This window comes from Triticum urartu, chromosome 7A (assembly GCF_056163025.1).
Source record: "Triticum urartu cultivar PI428250 chromosome 7A, HENAU_Tu73, whole genome shotgun sequence".
Lineage (NCBI taxonomy): Eukaryota > Viridiplantae > Streptophyta > Magnoliopsida > Poales > Poaceae > Triticum > Triticum urartu.
In genome coordinates this window covers 496,254,467-496,264,243 of record NC_141879.1, presented here as the reverse complement: position 1 = coordinate 496,264,243, position 9,777 = coordinate 496,254,467, and positions in this window count along the sequence as shown.

Genomic DNA, 9,777 nt, shown 5'->3' with positions numbered 1-9,777 from the left:
TTCTCGGTCTGACCGATACCCTACTTTCGGTCCTACCGAGATCATTAAGTTGATCTAGGTTTTCGATCTCGGTGCAACCGATTTGAACCATTCGGTCACACCGAGTTGCAACAACTGTATACAGTTTTGCATCTCGGAGCCACCGAGTTGTTCCACTCGGTCACACCGACAGGGTCGGGCTATATATAGTCACGGGCAAAAATTTGGAAATTTCTCCGAACCCCTTCGCCCGCGCGATAGCCTACTCTGCCAACTTGGTCTCCGGATCGTCTCCTCGCCGCCAGCCGCCTCCAGTCGCTGGTCTCCGTCGCCGTCAACGGAAATTCAACCCCGCTGTTGCCGCCGTAGCGAGTCTCCGCCGAACTAGGGTATGGACTCGATCTTTGTGCTATTCCCCAATCCGATTCTTAGCACATTGTGATCATCATGATTCTTGCCACGTTTGTTAAACTTCTATCCAGTCAATGAACTCGTAGATTAGGTTTAATTCGAAAATTTTAGGGTTAGGTTTCCGCCGAAACCATCTCGGACCCACCGAGTTGAAAAACTCGGTCCCACCGATTTGGCTTATGCCATTGCACAAGTGAGACTCGGTCTGACCGAGAATTACTTATTGATGTGACCGATTTTGGAACTCTGTGAAACCCTAGCAGTCTTGGTGCCACCGAACTGTGACTCGGTCTGACCGAGTTCACTAGTTTAGGTGCCAAAACTGCTTCGGTATCACCGAGTTTAGAAATCGGTAGATCCGAGATGCTTTCAGTGGGAAACTAAAACTAAGTTTTTGAATTATTCTTTTGCAAAAATCTCTGCATTTTGTGATGCTTATCCACTCTATCTCATCTATAACCTATTCACAGGGTCAGCAGTCAGAGTTTGCATCATGTCAGACCAAAGTGATAGCCAGAACTTGTCAGAGCAGCAAGTGCAGATGAGTGAGGGCACTAGTCCCTCAAGTTCCTCAGATGATGGCAGCAGGAGCACCCCTAGCAATCTGCCTAAAGCTGCCACAAGACAGAGAAAGAAGAGAACCTCAGACTCAGAAGATGAGGATTATGTGGCAGAAGAGGAAGCAACTTCCAAGAGAGTTGAGCCAGCACAGGGCATAAAACCAGGGATGAAGATCAAAAGGCCAGCAGGCAAGTAGCCTATGTCAAAGGCCAGAGCTTCAACTGAGAAGCCCACTCCCATTGAGCCAGTTGCTGCTGAAAGCAAGAAGAGGAAAGAAAGGGTGAAGAAAACTGTAGCCAGAGTGCTTGGCAAGCCTTCCATCATCGAAGATGAGGAGGAAGAAGAAGAGGTAGCTCCACCAGCACCTAAGGCACCCAAGCTGATGGGTGATGCCATAAGAACAGGGGCAGCTGCTTCCAAGGCCAAGCCAGCTCCAAAGCCAAAGCCAAAGAGGAACACAAGAAGCATCCCAGCTACTGAGAAGAACAAGGCCCCAGTGCCTGAAGCTGCAGAAGAAGAAGAAGAGAATGTTCTTAGAAAGCTCAAGCCCAAGATCCCAGACCACAACGATGCTCATCCTGTGGCTGAGGATATGAAACTCAGGAGAGATTCAGGGCTCCGGAAGTGGAGAGAAGCAGACCCGTATGCTTCAAGGAGAAGGACTGCAGTTGACTACAGGTTTCACACCAAGGAGAAGCAAGACTTTTATGAGACAGTGCTACTAGACAAGAAGCCAATTGTCTGTGATATGAGATGGGTTGATTGGCAATACATCAAGGAGAACAAATAGTACTACCCTGGAGTGCAGGACAGCTTCAAGGCATGTGGAGTAGAGGACTTTGTTGGGCAGAAGCTCACAAAGTGGAATGAGGAACTCATCATGCAGTTCTACTCCACAGCCCATTTCTATCCAGATGGCAGGATTGTATGGATGTTAGAGGGTACGAGGTACCAGTCTACAGTTGTTGAATGGGCTCAGCTGATTAATGCCCCAGAAGAGCATGACGATGACTTGGACATTTATGCCAAGAAGAAGATGGACCACAACTCAATGTCAAACATGTACAAGGAGATTCCAAATGAAGCACTTGATACGTTCAAGTTTGGCTTAGTACACTATCTTCTGTCAGGGCTGCCAACCATCAACTGGATTCTTAGGCACACCCTATTGCCCAAGTCTGGAGATCACAAGATGATCAGGGGCCACGCGATCAACTTGCTTCATATCTTTGACGTGCCACAGAAATTCAAAGTCATGAGCCTTATGATTGAAACAATCAAGAGGACAGCAGCAGACCAGAAGAGGAGCTGTGGATATGCCCCACAGATTCAGGAGCTCATCAACTCTAAGATGGGCACGGGCATATACTTATTGGACAAGGAACACCTGCCCATCCGTCCAGACTTTGAAGATAATCAAGTGGTCATGACTGAGAATGAGCCATCATCTGCCCAAGCACAAGCCAAGAAGGAGAAGGCGAGGAAGGAGAAAGCTGCCAAGATGCCTACTCAAGAGGAGGCATCTGAATATTTCCTGAAAACCAAACAAGAGCAGCTTGGTTACTTGATTGCATCCACCCTGCGGATTGAGAAAGGACTAGCCACCCTAACTCAGAACCAGGCAAGCTTAGAGAGGATCATGGAACAAAAGTTCTATGACTTGGATGTCAAAGTGACAGAGATTCAGACTACAGTGGAGCAGCTCCAGGATGACATGCAGGAGAGGAGAGGCAAGACTACAACTGATGCCTTTGACAGAGTACCACGAGGTCCGAGGTCGTCTACAGTGCCAGTTGCTGACCCCAGAGCCACCACGTCTGCACCAGCTACACCATCAGTTCCACCAGCTCCAGCATCCACTTCAACCTCGACTCCGACCACGTCTACAGAAGGCTTCGTCCTTGGAGTGCTCCGGACTCCACCACCACCTGAAGATCAAGCCTGAGTGCCGACTTAGCACTATGCATTTTCTAGGAACTTTTTGGTAACTTGTTGCCAAAGGGGGAGAAAATGTACAGATCATAGGCTTCGAGAGAGAGTGTTGATTTTATTCTCTTGTTTTATTTGGTGGTTTTTCGAACTTTGTTTGCTTTTGTGTGAGATACTATGTCATTGCTTGTGAGACATTGATGATCATGTGTTTGATCATAAGCTACACTTAATGTTTGCTTAATATTATCATCTTATCTATCTTATGTGATCATTCACTATTCTTGGTGATGAGTGCATGTATTTCATTCTTATCATTTTAAGTGCTCCACCAAGATGTATGTGACATGGAAGAGTAACCCATGACTCCAACTCTTTCTGCATTTGCAGTCCAAAGCAAATTTTAAATATGCACAAATTTAGGGGGAGCTCTTACTTGTCACATACTTCTCAAAGCGACGATATATTTCATGCTTATTATCATTTGTCGAAGCTTTGATCTATATGTTGTCATCAATTACCAAAAAGGGGGAGATTGAAAGTGCAACTATCCCTAGGTGGTTTTGGTAATTCATAAAAACATATAGCTCATTTAGCTAATGCTCTTCCAAGATGACTATTTCAGGAAAGCTCAATGATTGGCATGGCATGGATGTGAAAGTGGAACCCTCAAAATGCTAAGGACAAAGGATTGGCTCAAGCTCAAAAGCTCAAGACTCTTCATTTTATATTTTAGTGATCCAAGATCACATTGAGTCTTTAGGAAAAGCCAATACTATCAAGGAGGGATGAGGTGTTGCTTAATGAGCCTCTTGCTTCATGTGCTTAGTGATATGCTCCAAAACCCTCAACTACTTTCCCATATCCACATATGACCTAAACCCTAAGCCAAACTTGATCCTACCGATTCTTTCTATCCGGCGCCACCGAGTTTCACTTGTCATAAGCCACTGCCAAACCCTAGCAATTCGGTTCTACCGATAGGGATCTCGGTCTCACCGAGATGGGATTGCAAACTCTCTGTTTCCCTTTCGTAACTTTTCGGTCTCACCGAAAGAGCGAATCGGTCCCACCGAGATTGCAGTGTAAACTCTATGTTTCCTTTTTGTAACTTTTCGGTCTCACCGAAAGAGCAAATCGGTCCCACCGAGTTTACCTGACCAACTCTCTGGTTAGCTTATTACCAAACTCGGTCTCACTGAGTTTGTGTAATCGGTCTCACCGAGATTACGTTATGCCCAAACCCTAACCATATCAGTCCTACCGAGTTGCATGTCAATCCCACTGAAAATATCTAACGGTCACTAGGTTTACCTTTTCGGTCCGACCGAGTTTGTTGATTCGGTCCCACCGAGATTGGAAAACTGTGTGTAACGGTTGGATTTTGTGTGGAGGCTATATATACCCCTCCACCTCCTCTTCATTCGTGGAGAGAGCCATCAGAACACATACACAATTCCAACTCATATGTTCTGAGAGAGAACCACCTACTCATGTGTTGAGACCAAGATATTCCATTCCTACCATATGAATCTTGATCCCTAGCCTTCCCCAAGTTGCTTTCCACTCAAATCTTCTTTCCACAAAATCCAAATCCTATGAGAGGGAGTTGAGTGTTGGGGAGACTATCATTTGAAGCACAAGAGCAAGGAGTTCATCATCAACACACCATTTGTTACTTCTTGGAGAGTGGTGTCTCCTAGATTGGCTAGGTGTCACTTGGGAGCCTCCGACAAGATTGTGGAGTTTAACCAAGGAGTTTGTAAGGGCAAGGAGATCGCCTACTTCGTGAATATCTACCGCTAGTGAGGCAAGTCCTTCGTGGGCGATGGCCATGGTGGGATGGACAAGGTTGCTTCTTCGTGGACCCTTCGTGGGTGGTTGCTTCTTCGTGGACCCTTCGTGGGTGGAGCCCTCCGTGGACTCGCGCAACCATTACCCTTCGTGGGTGGAGCCCTCCGTGGACTCGCGCAACCGTTACCCTTCGTGGGTTGAAGTCTCCATCAACGTGGATGTAGGATAGCACCACCTATCCGAACCATGGGAAAAACATCCGTGTCTCCAATTGCGTTTGAATTCTCCAAACCCTTCCCTTTACATTCTTGCAAGTTGCATGCTCTACTTTCCGCTGCCAATATACTCTTTGCATGCTTGCTTGAATTGTGTGATGATTGCTTGACTTGTCCTACAATAGCTAAAATCTGCCAAGAACTAAAATTGGGAAAAGGTTAAGTTTTATTTGGTCAAGTAGTCTAATCACCCCCCCCTCTAGACATACTTTCGATCCTACGGGCTATCTTGCTGCACTTTTGTTACCATCATCGTCACTTGCTCGTTACAAATTATCTTGCTATCAAACTACTCTGTTACTTACAATTTCAGCACTTGTAGACATTACCTTGCTGAAAACCACTTGTCATTTCCTTCTGCTCCTCATTGGGTTCGACACTATTACTTATCGAGAAGAGCTACAATTGATCCCCTATACTTGTGGGCCATCAATGCTATTTTCTAGCGCCATTGCCGGGGAGTGAAGCGCCTTTGGTAAGTGGAATTTGGTAAGGAAACAATTATATAGTGTGCTGAAATTTATTGTCACTTGTTACTATGGAAAACAATCTTTTGAGGGGTTTGTTCGGGGTATATTCACCTCAACCGGAACCACAATTAGCTATCCCTCAACCTACTGCACCTACTGAAAATATTGAATATGAAATTCCTTCGGGTATGATAGAAAAACTGCTAGCTAATCCTTATGCAGGAGATGGAACCAAACATCCTGATATGCACTTGATATATGTGGAACAAATTTGTGGATTGTTTAAGCCTGCAGGGTTACCCAGAGATGAAGTTAAAAAAAGGTTTTCCCTTTATCTTTGAAGGGAAAGCATTGGCATGGTATAGGCTATGCGATGATATTGGATCTTGGAATTGGAATCGATTGAAATTGGAGTTCCATCAAAAAAAATTATCCCATGCATCTAGTCCATCGTGATCGGAATTACACATATAATATTTGGCCTCGTGAAGGAGAAAGCATTGCTCTAGCTTTGGGGAGGCTTAAGTCAATGCTATATTCATGCCCCAATCATGATCTCTCAAGAGAAATTATTATCCAGAAAATTTATGCTTGGCTTTCTCATAATGATCGATCCATGCTTGATACTTATTGTGTTGGTTCTTTTATAAAGAAGACTATTAAATTCCGATGGGATCTTTTGGAAAGAATTAAGCGCAACTCTGAAGATTGGGAACTCGACGAAGGTAAACAGTCAGGTATTAAGCTTAAGTATGATTGTGTTAAATCTTTTATGAATACCGATGCTTTTCAAAAGTTTAGCACTAAATATGGACTTGACTCTGAGATAGTAGCCTCCTTTTGTGAATCATTTGCTACTTATGTTGATCTCCTAAAGAGAAGTAGTTTAAATATCACCCGTCTATTAAGGAATAAATTAAAGAACCAGTACTAGCTAAAGAGGAAACTATACTTTATAATGTTGATCCAGTTGTTCCTACTGCTTATATTGAGAAACCACCTTTCCATGTTAGGATAAAGGAGCATGCTAAAGTTTCAACTGTGGTCAACAAAAGTTATATTAGAACACCTAAATCTGATGAAGAAATTAAAGTAGAGCCTAGTGTTGATATGGTTAAGGATCTCTTGGAAGAAAATATAGATGGGCATGTTATTTACTTCTGTAATGAAGCTACTAGAATTGTCAAACCCGACAAAACAGCTAATCATAGACCCGTTGTTGGCATGCCCATTGTCTGAGTAAAAATAGGAGATCACTATTATCATGGTTTATGTGACATAGGAGCTAGCGTGAGTGCTATTCCCTTTACTTTATATCAAGAAATTATGAATGACATAGCACCCGCTGAAATAGAAGAAATATATGCCACTATTATACTTGCTAATAGAGACACCATCACACCACTTCGGATTGTTAGAGATGTTGAACTCGTGTGTGGGAAAATAAAATACCCTGCAGATTTTCTTGTTCTTGGTTCCCCACAAGATGACTTTTGTCCCATTATCTTTGGTAGACCTTTCTTGAACACCGTTAATGCTAAGATAGATTGTGAGAAACAAACTGTCAGTGTTAGTTTTGGTAATGAGTCTCATGAATTTAATTTTTCCAAGTTTAGTAGAAAGCTTCATGAAAAAGAATTGCCTAGTAAGGATGAAATAATTGGTTTTGCTTCTATTTTTGTGCCTCCTACTGATCCACTAGAACAATATCTGCTAGACCATGAAAATGATTTACATATGCATGAAAGAAATGAAATAGATAAGATTTTCTTTGAGCAACGTCCTCTGCTTAAACACAATCTGTCTATTGAAACTCTAGGAGGTCCTCCTCCACCTAAAGGTGATCATGTGTTTGAATTAAAACAATTGCCAGACACTTTGAAATATGTTTATCTTGATGAAAATAAGATATATCTTGTTATTATTAGTGCTAACCTTTCATAACATGAAGAAGAAAGATTATTGATAGTTCTAAGGAAGCACCGAGCTGCTATTGGATATTCTCTTGATCATTTAAAGGGCATTAGTCCCACTGTATGTTAGCACAAGATTAATATGGAACCTGATGCTAAACCCGTCATTGATCACCAACTTTGGTTAAATCCAAAAATGAAGGAAGTGGTAAGAACGGAAATATTAAAACTTCTGGAAGCAAGTATAATCTATCCTATAGTTGATAGTAGATGGGTAAGTCATGTTCATTGTGTCCCTAAGGAAGGAGGTATTATTGTTGTTCCTAATGATAAGAATGAACTTATTCCACAAAGAATTGTTACAGGCTATACAATGGTAATTGATTTTATAAAATCAAACAAAGCAACTAGAAAAGATCATTACCCTCTGCCTTTTATCGATCAAATGTTAGAAAGATTATCAAAGCACGCACATTTTTGCTTCCTTGATGGATACTCTAGTTTTCACAAATACCTGTTTCACAACCTGATCAAGAAAGGACTACTTTCACTTGTCCCTTTGGAACTTATGCTTATAGAAGTATGCCTTTCGGTTTATGCAATGCACCTGCTACCTTTCAAACATGTATGACTGCTATATTCTCTGACTTTTGTGAAAATATTGTTGAGGTTTTCATGGATGACTTCTCTGTTTATGGGAAGTGTTTTGATGATTGTTTAAGCAATCTTGATCAAGTTTTGCAGAGATGCGAGCAAACAAATCTTGTCTTGAATTGGGTGAAGTGCCACTTTATGGTTAATGAAGGTATTGTTTTGGGCCATAAAATTTCTGAAAGAGGTATTGAAGTGGACAAGGCTAAGGTTGATGCAATTGAGAAAATGGCATATCCTAAATATATCAAAGGTGTTCGTAGTCTCCTAGGTCATGCTGGTTTCTATAGGAGATTTATCAAAGACTTCTCTAAAATTTCTAGGCCTCTTACAAATTTTTTGCAAAAGGATGTTCCTTTTGTTTTTGATGAAGATTGTTTAGAAGCCTTCAAAACACTCAAGAAAGCCTTAATTTCTGCACTTATTGTTCAACCACCTGATTGGAACTTGCCTTTTGAAATTATGTCTGATGCTAGTGATTATGTTGTTGGTGCTGTTCTAGGACAAAGAGTAGATAAGAAACTAAATGTTATTCATTATGCTAGTAAAACTCTAGACATTGCTCAAAGAAATTATGCTACTACTGAAAAAGAATTCCTAGCAGTGATGTTTGCTTGTGATAAATTTAGATCTTACATTGTTGATTCAAAAGTAATTGTTCACACCGATCATGTTGCTATAAAATATCTTATGGAAAAGAAAGATAGTAAACCTATACTTATTTGATGGGTTCTCTTGCTACAAGAATTTGATTTACATATCACTGATAGAAAAGGAGCTGAGAACCCCATAGATGATAACTTGTCTAGGCTTCAAAATGTACTTGATGACCCACTACCTATTGATGATAGTTTTCCCGATGAGCAGTGAGCAGCAATAAATGTTTCTCATAATACTCCTTGGTATGTGTAACACCCCAATGTAATGGAGCTACAGTAATCCATCATGATGATGCTAAGCTACTGAGATTTGCAATAATAATCATGTTGGGATAATATCTAATTTCAAATTCCTTCTTTGAATTCCATTCAAATTCAAAGTGCAAAATGAAGTTGATCAAAACTTGTTGGAAAAATGTTCACCTTTTAGCAAATAATCCAAAACTATTTGCTGTTAAGGAACACAACATCATCATCAACTCTAAATGGGCCTAATGCTTTTTAACAGAGCCAAAACAACCTTTTAAAATGCCCTTTTCTTTTTGAATAAATCCAAAGGGATTCAAAACTTTCCCAACATTTTTTTGTGGCAGTGCGCAGTACTTCTTTGAATTTGTTTTGGCTAGTGTAATATTTTTGCAAAGGCATTTGTGGAAAAATAAAATGCAAAAGCTGCTGAAAAAGGAAAAAGAAAAGAAAAAGGGAAAGGAAAGAAAAGAAGAAGGGGTGGGAGAGCCCCTGGCCTTCCCATGGGCCTCGGCCCATCCCGGCAGGCTGGCCCACTCCCCCGCTCGGTCGTCGTCCTGTTCCCTCGACCGGGATCGCAACAGGGGCGGGGCTGGTCGCCGCCGAACCCACCTCGCCGCCCTCGCCGGCTAGGGGATAAGACAGGCGCTCCCCCTCGTCTCCTCGGTCCTCCCTCGCGCCTCACTCTCTCCTCTGTCTCCCCTCCCTAGATCCATCTTCTCTCTCCCCTCGCCCTCCCTGCACGGCCGCGCTCCGCCATGGCCGGCCACCTCGCCTCGCCGTGATCACCGGCCTCCCCGCGCCCTTCCTCCGTGCACAGGAGGACCGCCGCTGTCCCATGCTTCATCTTCACCGACTAGACCATGTCGAGGGCCCCGGCATCGACCCC